This window comes from Belonocnema kinseyi, chromosome 2 (assembly GCF_010883055.1).
Source record: "Belonocnema kinseyi isolate 2016_QV_RU_SX_M_011 chromosome 2, B_treatae_v1, whole genome shotgun sequence".
NCBI lineage: Eukaryota > Metazoa > Arthropoda > Insecta > Hymenoptera > Cynipidae > Belonocnema > Belonocnema kinseyi.
Window position 1 is genome coordinate 27524815 of NC_046658.1, and position 10993 is coordinate 27535807.

A 10993-nucleotide genomic window follows, 5' to 3' on the forward strand; every position below is an offset into this window, starting at 1 on the left:
TGTGCTCGTACGGCCACAACGAAACTCGGTAAACCACTTATGAATCGTTCCAATCGATGGTGCAGAGTCCGGGTAATACTTATCCAGCTTGGCCTTGGTCTCTGATATCGTTTTCTGGCGAAGATGGTAGTGTTTGATCAAAACTCGAAACTCAGATTTTTCCATATTAAAAAAAACTCGGAGGTGAGTCGCTTCTCAGTGCTGTAACTTGTAAATGCGTAAACATAAATGGCTGAAGTTTTGACAGGCGTCATTTGAAGGATCAAGCTCGACGAAAATGGTTCACATTAGTGAATACTAATGCCATCTCTTAGAATTTTCAGGTACTTATCAGACTGCCTAGTATGTAATAAGTTTTTGGTTTTAAAACTTCATTCATTAATCTCTAAACAAGAGTAGCAGTACTTTCAATTTAAGAGGAACAATCTGGCTGAGGGTGAAGTTTGTCATTGCATTGGTTTTCAATGAAAATTATAATTACGTAGTTCAAGTTGCATCACAAGCGTTCATTTTCATAACAACCCATGTGTTGTATTCCCTGTAGTATATTACTATAAGGAAAACTCAGAACTGAAACACAAGAGCATAGCATTATTATCAGATAGTGCAAACCACGATACAGCTGCAGTTTATACAGTTCAAAAAAGGTTGATACCGCATCTGACATGAAGTCTTCGCGCGAAGAAAATCATTTATTTTAGCGATGATGCTAAACTACATTTCAAGAATAAGTGTCAGATCGGGAATATGGTAAGATAATTAGATCGGGTAAAAGTGCTTCAAATTGTATTGGAATTCTATTCAAAAGAGGAGCAGCACGGAATAGTCTTCTATGTATGTACATTGATTCGTGATCAGCGATCTCGGAACGCCGCAAGTAATCAACTGCCAAAATAACTACCAATGATGAGCCGACGATGCGGGTGCACCAGCACGGGAACCAGGTACTTTATTACGTATTCTACATGACATTTTTCAAGATTTAAATTCTCTGAATAACGAAAACAATTCCAAATGGTGAGTGGATGACCCGGATGCATCAGGTCACGCACCAGATAGTTTGGCGCGTATTCTACGAGAACTTTTAGAAATTTAAATTGTGCTAACTGCCAAAATATGTACCAGTGAGGAGCCGAAGATCGGGGTGAATCAGATCGCGTACCAGGTAGCTTAGCATTTATATTACGAAAATTAAAAAAAAAATTTTGTGAGTAGCTAAAACAATTCTAAATGGTGAGTCTACGACACGGGTGCACCGAGTCGCGCCCCAGGTAGTTCAGCACGTATTATATTAGAACTTTTTAAGAATTTAAATTGTGCCAACTGCCAAAATAACTACCAATGATGATCCGACGATCCGGCTGAACCGTACCGCGCACCAGGTAGTTTAGCACGTATTCTACAATAAATATTTCAAAATTTAAGTTGTTCCAACAGCTAAAATAACTAAAAATTGTGATTCGAAGATCTGGGTGCACCGGATCGACCTGCAGGTACTTTATTATGTATTCTGCGAGAACTTACAAAAATTTTTAATGTTGTGAATAAAGAAAACAATTCAAAAGAGTGAGTCGACGAACCGGGTGCACCGGGTCACGCACCAGGTTGTTCAGCTATTTTCGAAATTTAATATATTTTGGACTGGAATTAAGTTTGATTTCCATCATTACTTGATGGAATAATGCTGAAATTAGCGGGTCTGATGCTACTAAGAGGTGCAAGAAAACATCTTCCATCGTTTTTGTTCTAAAACTTTTACGTGAAAAATCTTGACGGAATTTCTTTATCGCTTTATTGTAACATTCTTGCGCTTCCTCCGACATCTGTCCTATGAGCAACAATGAGTTTCCGAAAAGCTTAGAATTATGAATGAGGATTTTATGAAACGTAGTAAGCATGTTGTAGCACGGATACACTGAACAAATTTTCGTTCTATTTCTAAAGCATATTTTTCGAATTCCAATACACTTATTTCATGGCCACATGAAATGACTTACAAAATTGTGTGTAATTGAGTGATAAGATCTTCGTCGATCCCTCTAATTGATGCAGAAACGTGTGCATTCTGAAAGAAACGTCTAGCAATATTTCCACCGTTTGTGCTACCTTGACCTGGTTTATGCTGATCTACCAACAGTCCTAACTTCAAGCAAAATTCTTTTTTAATATCTTTTTTTATACTTTCAATCAATTGTTTATCGTTTCCGCGAGCTTGCCACTTTTTTATACCCAGCTTGTAGGATCAATTCAGTATACTCGTACATTCGAAAAAAGTAATTCATGCATCAAGAGATGAAAGTTGAGCTGATTTTGTGTTGTTAAAGAACTGTAAATTTTTCGTTCGACCGTGGTCAAAGATAGAGAAAAACTGATGCTAATTTTTTTGTCATGCATGGTTTTTTCAAAAGGTTTTGAATTTCGTGTTTGTTCTTCGACGTGCTCTACTATTTTTTGTGTGACTTCTAGAGTTTTTCCAATAAATTCACTTTTAATTGGCCTGCAAAATCTAGTGGAGGAAGGGAGCGGATTTTGCCAGGCAGTTTTGCAATCATGCCCAGATGCATTGATCAATTCAAGCTGCAAGGGAACAAGAGAAGTAAAAAACACTCTCGTCTGATCTATTTCCATCATCATCTTTGAATTTTAGCTTGAAATTGCTTTTACCCGATGTTCCATTACAGCCTCATTTCAAATTAACATTAAAAAATTCAATTTTTCAGACGAAAGGCTTTCCAATGCATCAAGCTGAACGATTGAAAGTAAACATTCAACTGTATGATGCAACAGCGCTTGCAACTTCACTTCGTCACCACATTCTGACACTGATATTTTTGAGTTATCTGGATAACATTTTTGTTTCGCATCGATAACAAGATAATAAGGCGGGTACAATTTACAATTTGTGCTAATGCTGACAGATCGTATTCCGATGTACTGACTTTTCAATAAATTGTTACCAATGATTAATACAAGAGCCGCATCGTTGGACAGTATTTTTTCTGTCATGCTGTGGAAGGATCGTCTTTATCTAGAAGCTTTCGATGGGGTTCCAAGGACGACATCCTGGACAACTTTTGCTGCGTCTAATTTTCCTTGCTCTCTCAATTTCATTTGGGTAGCAAATCCTAGCCTCTTGCCTCTATGGTGTTGGCGAATAGCTTCGTTTTTTCTTCGTTTGGTCCTGTCACTTGACTCTTGAAATTCAGAAGAAGGACGGCCATCAGCAACGAGCCAATCAGGGTTTTTTTGGAGAAACAGACTCTCCTTCCGACTAGCATCTTGCCATCTTTTCAGATTTTCGTGAGCAATACTATTATATTCCTTTTCACGATAGCTAACGTCTCGTAAACGATGCCCAGATTTTCAGAAACATTTTTTATATAATTTCTAAGCATTCTTTTTGGCTTTGCGATGGTTCGGATTTTACGAGATTGAATAATTCTCTCCTCGTAATTGAAAGTCTTTTTGTCAGGTGAAGAATCTAAAAAATGTACAGAAAATATTTAATGAAAATTTTTTGATTACAAAAATAAAAAATAAGTCAAAATAGCAAAGCAACGGGTTGCCGTTCCGTAGTAGTAGGCCTAAGTTAAGGTTAGGTTAAGTTTGCATGAATATTAAGATATTAAACTTGACTTAGTTATAGCTATACTTTTAATATATTAATTCGCCGAACCGGTGGCCAATATACAGAGGCTTGAAGTTTTCACTTTTCAGCTTATGAGCTTTTAAACTAAATATCTCGGTGGAACTCAGTGGAACATTTTTTATATTGATCAAACTATATGACTTCTCGATTTTTCTTCAAAAGCGTTGCATATTACTCGTGAAACTCTCACTGTGAGACTCAATCACGGAGTAAAAAAAAGATTTTATTGATATTGAAGGCGGCAATAAGTTACACATATACTCCTGAAACTTATTTATTAGTAAAAAAAACCCTTGCAAAACATTTTTTTTAATTTTGGCCACCTTATTCAAATTTTTGACTACTATGAGATGTGACAATTAATCCTACGAGGCTTGCCGCAGTTTTCCCACTTTGATGTGGAATGAAAATTTTTTTTCGAATGAGATATGCCGCAGGAGATTCTTGCCGCGAGCGAGAGATGCCGCATATGTGACAATCAGTCCTGAGAGCCTCACCGCTTTGATGTGGACATGAACAGTTTTCCACGGCTGAGAGATGCCACTTGGAAGGCTTTTCGCTGTTAGGAGATGCCGCAGATAGGGCATTTAGTCCCGGGAGACTTGCCGCAGTCTAATATTTTAATATAGACTCGAACATTTTTTCTGTAGAAGAGATATCACCGGGAATACAATTAGTCCAGGGAGACTTACCTCAGTTTAGACATTTTTAATTGGACATAAAAAATTTATTGGAAGGGAGAGATGTCACCGGGAGAATTTTTACTGGTGAGCGATTTCGTAAAAATGTCAATTTCAAACTGAGAAATGCCGCGCGGGAGAGAAACCTCTGGGCAGAGATGCCGCAGTTGTGACATGCCACAGATGAGAGAAGCCGCAGGTGTGACATGCCGCAGTTGTGACAAATCGCAGATGAGACATTCCGCAGATGTGACATGCCGCAGATGTGAAAAAAGTTTGAAATATCTGTGAATTATAATATGTTAAAAACTATACAATTCAATTATGAGAGTAAACTAAAACAAATTTTAAACATATAAAAATCGAATAAAGTGGATTTTCATAACTAAATTTTCATTTATAAATGCATGAAAATCACTTTCAGTTACCAGGACATATCCATGATCAAAATAAAATATAAGAATTTAGAAATAATCGAGGTATAGTTAGAAAAAGTCGAATAGTGACTATGAAAATGCAGATTAATATCTCTAATTACAACGAAAACTTTGCAATTTTTCTAAACCACACTACGAAAAATGGGGGTCACGTTAAAAAACGGTTGGAAGTGTATAAACGCACATTATTGCATAGAATACAAATACTTCTTGATACATATGTACATATATTTGAATACGCTTGCGGAAGTTCGCTCGCTGGCTACAGTGATTTGCTTAAGAATCATATACTAATACATATACGCATATATAAACTTATCTAAGGGGCCGTCCATAAACCACGTAGAAAGATTTTGGTCACTTTTGATCCGTCTCTCCCCACGTAGTCTATCGTAGCTATTTTTGTGACCCCCCCTCTCCCCAAAAAACCATCCACTACAAAAACACGTAGTTTTATATGAGAAAAATTTTCTAAACAAACTCATTTATGGAAACGAAGTTGAAGATTTTTATTCATATAAGTCATCAGATTGAATAAAAGGTGAAACTTACCATGCATGTAAATAACATATTACAGGCAAACAATTTTCGTCAGCTTTTTGACAATCGACTGGATAGGTTACGTAGTTTATGGGCGACTCCTTTATCAATGAATCGCACGCACTACGCTGAGACTTAAGATTGTTTCTGCTCTTATATACTAACGAGTGAAACGTATCAGTACTTGTGACAAACTAGTAGTGCTCCCTACTGGGAGAAACCGTCATCTAAAAAATGACACTGGTCCCAGAACAATTGCGGTAAATCATATTTATAGCCACGTCTCACGACCGTGAGATAAGCGGTCACAGGGCACCATGAAATCACAACGACAGGTCGGCTAAACCCTCTTGACTCTTAAATACACGAAGCTATCTAAGGATGAAAGCTTTCTGCATCCATCTCGCAAGCGACTTGGCACATTTTAGGTACATTGGTATTGCTTTAAGGTAACGAATCAGTAATAGCTTTGCGCCTCGGAGAACGTCGTTAAAAAGGACAATCACTTTAACCGAGTATTTTGGGTACAGTTGTTGCAGCTCTCTTCTTGAGGTCTCAATACATCTCCTCCTTAACCTCACCCTTAGCAGTGATGTAGTCTGTTGGAGCCAAGAATTTGATAACGAATATACTTCGCTTCTCGAAGACTTGAAGAACGATGTCAGGCCTCGAGTGTGCAAGGGAGACGGCTGTCCGATAATTGTAGGTCCAGAAAATTTGGTACTTTACGTACATCATGCTGTGCACCTATGGCTGGGAACTTCATGACATAAAATGCGGTCGCGGTATACTAAGGTGGAAATCACACCGTCCTGTCACGTGAAAATGGAACCCTCTGCACCTGAAGAAAGCCCTGATGTTTTGAGGAAAGCAAAAATGTGCTCTTTTGATAAGCACTGTCCTACATTTCTGTAAAAGTTACCGTGCATTTTCTTGTCAAGTAGTTTTTGGCGGAATTTTTCAACCACTCCTTTCTTTACCTCAGCTTTTAGAAAAGAAGCATCTAGATCAAATAGTGCACTTTTCTTTATTCATTATTAAAATTCAGGTCAAGGGTCTTGGCCACCTGCTCCGGGACAGATTTGAAGACCAAATCTTCTGAACAAGATGCTTGTATCTGCTTCGAAGAGAGTCCTTTACTGATGTTGTGTCCTGAATGCGGCTCTGACGCACGTCCAGGTATGCATAGGTCTCTACAGTATCAATATATCTAATAACATTTATATCCACAAGTTCAGGGTTCTCGGGAACGCCAATAATCATTTCTTTCTTCAGACAAATTTTGGCACACTTGTCTAATCTAAAGTCCATATCAATATCTGCTGTATTCTGCTTGACGATATTTAAAGCACACTAAAGTTTGCTTTTACCAGAAGCATAGATCTTTAGAAAATTCGTATAAAATTTATAAGTGACCTTATGCTCGCGATGATTAGAGTCGCAACAGAAGCATCCAGAAAAATTTCGTAGTGCGAGAGACAGAGGCACAATTGTGATGGAAAAAGCAGAGGAATCATGGTGTCGACCTGAAAGACACCCCATTGAAGGTTACATTGTTCATTGTAACTTGATATTATCCAGCCGAGATAGTAAATCTGGTTTTCCAAAGGGCATCAATCTCTCTATGCATTTATGTGTGGATGAATTTTAAACCTTTCCAACAGACAGATGATAAGTATATGAGAGGTTGAATTAAAAGCTTTCTGTTAGTGAATCCAGGCCCTTGACAGGACGCGCTTATGGACTCAATTCTTCGAACAATCCTGTTGTTTAGGACAGCTGTAAAGATTGTATACAGTGTGTTCAAAAAAGTTATTGGCCTATAATCCTCTGGGTTGGACAAATTGCCTTTTTCTGTAGGAGTATAGTGCGCCCTAGCACCAGCCACTGCGCAACGGGCGTTTCCGACTTTAAATATGAGGTGAATATGCAGGCCAGATGTTGGTGTGTAGAAGTAAACTTCTTCCACTAGAATTTCTTGATACCATCTGGCCCTGCAGCGGAAAAGTTCTTCGTACCCCTTAGTGCTTTTTTCACCTCTTCAGTAGTGATTGATGGGCATGCCTCCTCAGATGTTATAAGGTTTTCGTACTACTCCTTGAAGCGGATGATATTATTAGTATCTTCTTTCAGCTCCAGTATTTTGGTATCTTGTATACCTCTCTCCAAAAAGTCTTTATCTTGTTGGGCCTGGGAAGATTTTTGACAGAAACAGGAGAAACGCTGAAGAGGCGTGATGGGCCAGCAAGAAAATGTAGGTTCTTCCTAATCCATCTAACCCTCTTCTGTATTATCCTCCGTGCGTCAGATAACAGCTGTATTTTGTCAACAATATGCTGCTTGATTATCAGCCGCTATGACTTGTTCAGTGTATGATTAAAGGTCCTCAGTTCTTGGGTGAACTTTCGAACCCTTTCTGGGACTCTTTGCTCGCAGACTGGCTTAGGGCAGTGGAAGAGTCACGTCCAGTCCGGTTGAAGTCGATCACATATAGCCTTGTACCAAGAAAATCCCGACTCAAGCGTAAGTAACACGTCATCCGACTCTTCACTTCCACTAACACCAGAAGACGATCGAGTGAGGAAAGTCACTTAACAAAACCGAAAGAGAAGGAAACACAGATTTAAAGAATGGAATTAAAAGACCTTGAATGGTCAAAAGAAATATTGACTTTAAATTAAATAACAATTAAATGTGTCGAATACAGGCTGTCTAACGGTCCTTGAAACCCTTGAAAACCTAGAAATCTCCTTGATTTTCAATTTTATCCTTGAAAACCTGGAAATGTCCTTGAATTTTTAAAAGCATCCTTGAAAATTATTAAAAACAATTTTCAAATTGATCCATGAAAACTGACATGAAATTAACTATTTGAAAAAATATCACGTGTATTGTCATGCTATTATAAAGTAAAAATATAAACAGTGATGTTTTTTTTCGATTCTCAGAAAAGCTCCGAGCGCTGCGCCGAAGCCGCGGCGGTTTCATATTCGGAATTCGAGTCTATACTTGCTTGAACTTGCAAACTGACGCGAGTAAACATTTTTAGTTCAGTTGCTTTTTGACTTCTGCCCGAGTCGCATGCTCGAGGTGCGTACGGCCTGCTCTTCGACGTCGAATTTTACGTAGCGAACTTCCATCTGAGTTGCATGCTCGAGGTGCGTGTTTGACGTGCTGTTGATGTTTTTATACGTGTGTACGTAAGTCGAAATGGGGAAACCTCGAGCCTGCAAAAAAGGACAAATGGATGTGATATTACGTTTTTGGCCAGAAGGAAAAACCAATGTCGAAAGTCGGTATCTGACTTCGACGTTCTTACAACGCGCTATGGCTGCTGACTTTTTTGCTGCTTTCAAAGGTGAGGTGTTAGATAAACATGGGCTCCATATCAAAAAAATTGCTACAAGTTTCACTGGATGGGCCCAATGTCAATAAAAAATTTTTGAAAGACCTCGCAGCTTATTTAAACGTGAGTGAGGATGCTCCACAATTATTAGATGTAAGACAGTGCATTTTAAATATTGTTCACGGGACGTACAACACTGCGCACAAAACAAGCAATTGGAAAATGGATAAATTTTTACGATTTATGTATTATCATTTTTACAAATCTCCAAGTCGCCGTAACGCATATACAGAATGTACTAAATCAAACCAAAACTTTGAAAAGAGTAGATGATATGTTTGACTAGGGGTATTCAAAGTATTTGATTAAGCTCAAAGCAGATGAAAATGAAAATAGTAATGACAAAACAAGTAATGTTGCAATTATTGAAGAGTTTTTAGCAGATGTTTTTCCAGGCCGAAAATTCGTTTCATGCTTTCAGTTATTAGTGAATTGGAGCCTTTCCTAATAAAGTACCAAACTGATCGGCCAACGACACGTTTTATGAAAAGTGATTTATTTATCGTCATTAGACATGATGAGTCGGGTCGTTGGGGAGACTATTTTATCTACAGTGTAAAGCATGAGAGATTTACAAGAAAACGATTTGACTCTTTAATCAAATCTTTTGCCTGCTTCATTAGTTCATATAGGAATTTCAACTAACACATCTATTTTAGCTTTGCGGAAAGAGAAAAGTTTTACAGATTTAGACATTATGCAATTTAAAAATAAATGCAGGGCATTCATGATAAAAATTTGCCAGATGCGTGTGCAAAAAGCACCGTTCTCGTCAAAAATATTACAGAGAGCTGCTGTTTTTTTTTTCTTTTTTTGCTTTTCTGCTTGTTTTCTTTTCTCTGTTAAAAAAAGTGTCAGAAAGCTTACAAACATTTTCAGAAATGATTTTGTGTATGTTTCACGGAAACGCTGATGTTGAACGAAGTTTTTCTTATAACAAAGAATTCTTAGTTGACAATTTACAAGAAGAGAGTCTTATAGCACTCAGAAATGTTCACGATGCAATCCGTGCTGCGGGTGAATTAAACAGATTCAAATTACTAGTGATATGATCAAGGCTTTTTCAAAGGCTCCCGCACATCGAAAAGTAGTATTGGAACAAAAACCATCAGATATTTTGAAAAAAAAGCACGAAGAAATAGAGCATCTGAACAATTGAACGAAATAGAATTGAAAAAAAAAGAGATTGAAAGAAGAACATCAGCAAGAGTTAATCTTATTAAATGAAGAAGAAGCTAAATTAAAAAAAAATCGAAATAATGTATATTTTATGTATTCATTTAGAATTGAACGTAAGTTAAAATATATATTGTATTGATAATAATGATTTAAACGGTAAATCGACCAACATTGCTTTTTTTATTATTAAAATTTTGACTTGAAAAATGATTTTTTTTATCCTTGAAATGTCCTTGAGTTTTAGTTTTCAAATCCGTTAGACATCCTGCGAATAGCGCACTTCATTTAAACTGATTCAAGAATTGAAAAGACAAGCCTCGCCAGAACCTTGGTTAACTCGCAGGAAAAAGGGTCCGAGTTTGCTCAACAAAGAGTAATCACGCTACTGCCAGAGTACCGACTCCAATGAAAAAGTTACGGCCCGAAACTCAAAACAGAGGCTTTGTTTTTTCCAAAAATGTTTTATCCACAAATTGTTCCCATTGGTATCAAAATGTCCCTTCAATATTGGTATTGAACCAAACTCTCACTTTCAGTCCAGTTTCGGGGGTTGCCTTCACATAGCCTTGGACTGAATTGTGGGGGATCGAAACGTGAACAATCAGGATTGCCTAAACCGTTTATAATTGGAATGCATGCTATTGCGCAGTATAGTTTACTTTGTGGTTACCCACTGCGGCCCTTCCTAAAAAACTATCACAGCCGCTTTTGTACAGTTCCTCTGAGAAACTGCAGGAGCCAGTCATTCTAGGGAGGGTGAAAACGGAGTAACTGAGAGCGAAAATTAGGTGTATTAAAAGAAATACTTAGAGACCTATCAAACACATTTTTGCAAAAAATTGCTTTCTTAATTGCTAATATTAATTGATCATTAGCATAAACATTTTTTTTCAAATAATGGGATTCAGAGATACCTTAATTTTTTAAGTCTGACAGTATTCAGTGTATATTTTACACACACACGAAAACATTTATAGGGATCAAGCCGTTTCAGAAAAAAAGGTAATAAGGTAATAAAGATAATAAGTATGCAACAATTACGCAAGTGAATTACGAATAATATTTTCTCTGTCCTTATAAATATATAACTGTGTATGTAGGA

The 10993-nt window shown here is 37.4% G+C and overlaps 1 protein-coding gene across 15 annotated transcripts in view; it reads left to right on the top strand.

Moving 5' to 3' along the window:
* LOC117166986 (extracellular sulfatase SULF-1 homolog) overlaps positions 1 to 10993 on the top strand; it is a 554052-nt gene that overhangs the window by 113646 nt on the left and 429413 nt on the right. The gene's annotated exons all lie outside the window — the stretch shown is intronic.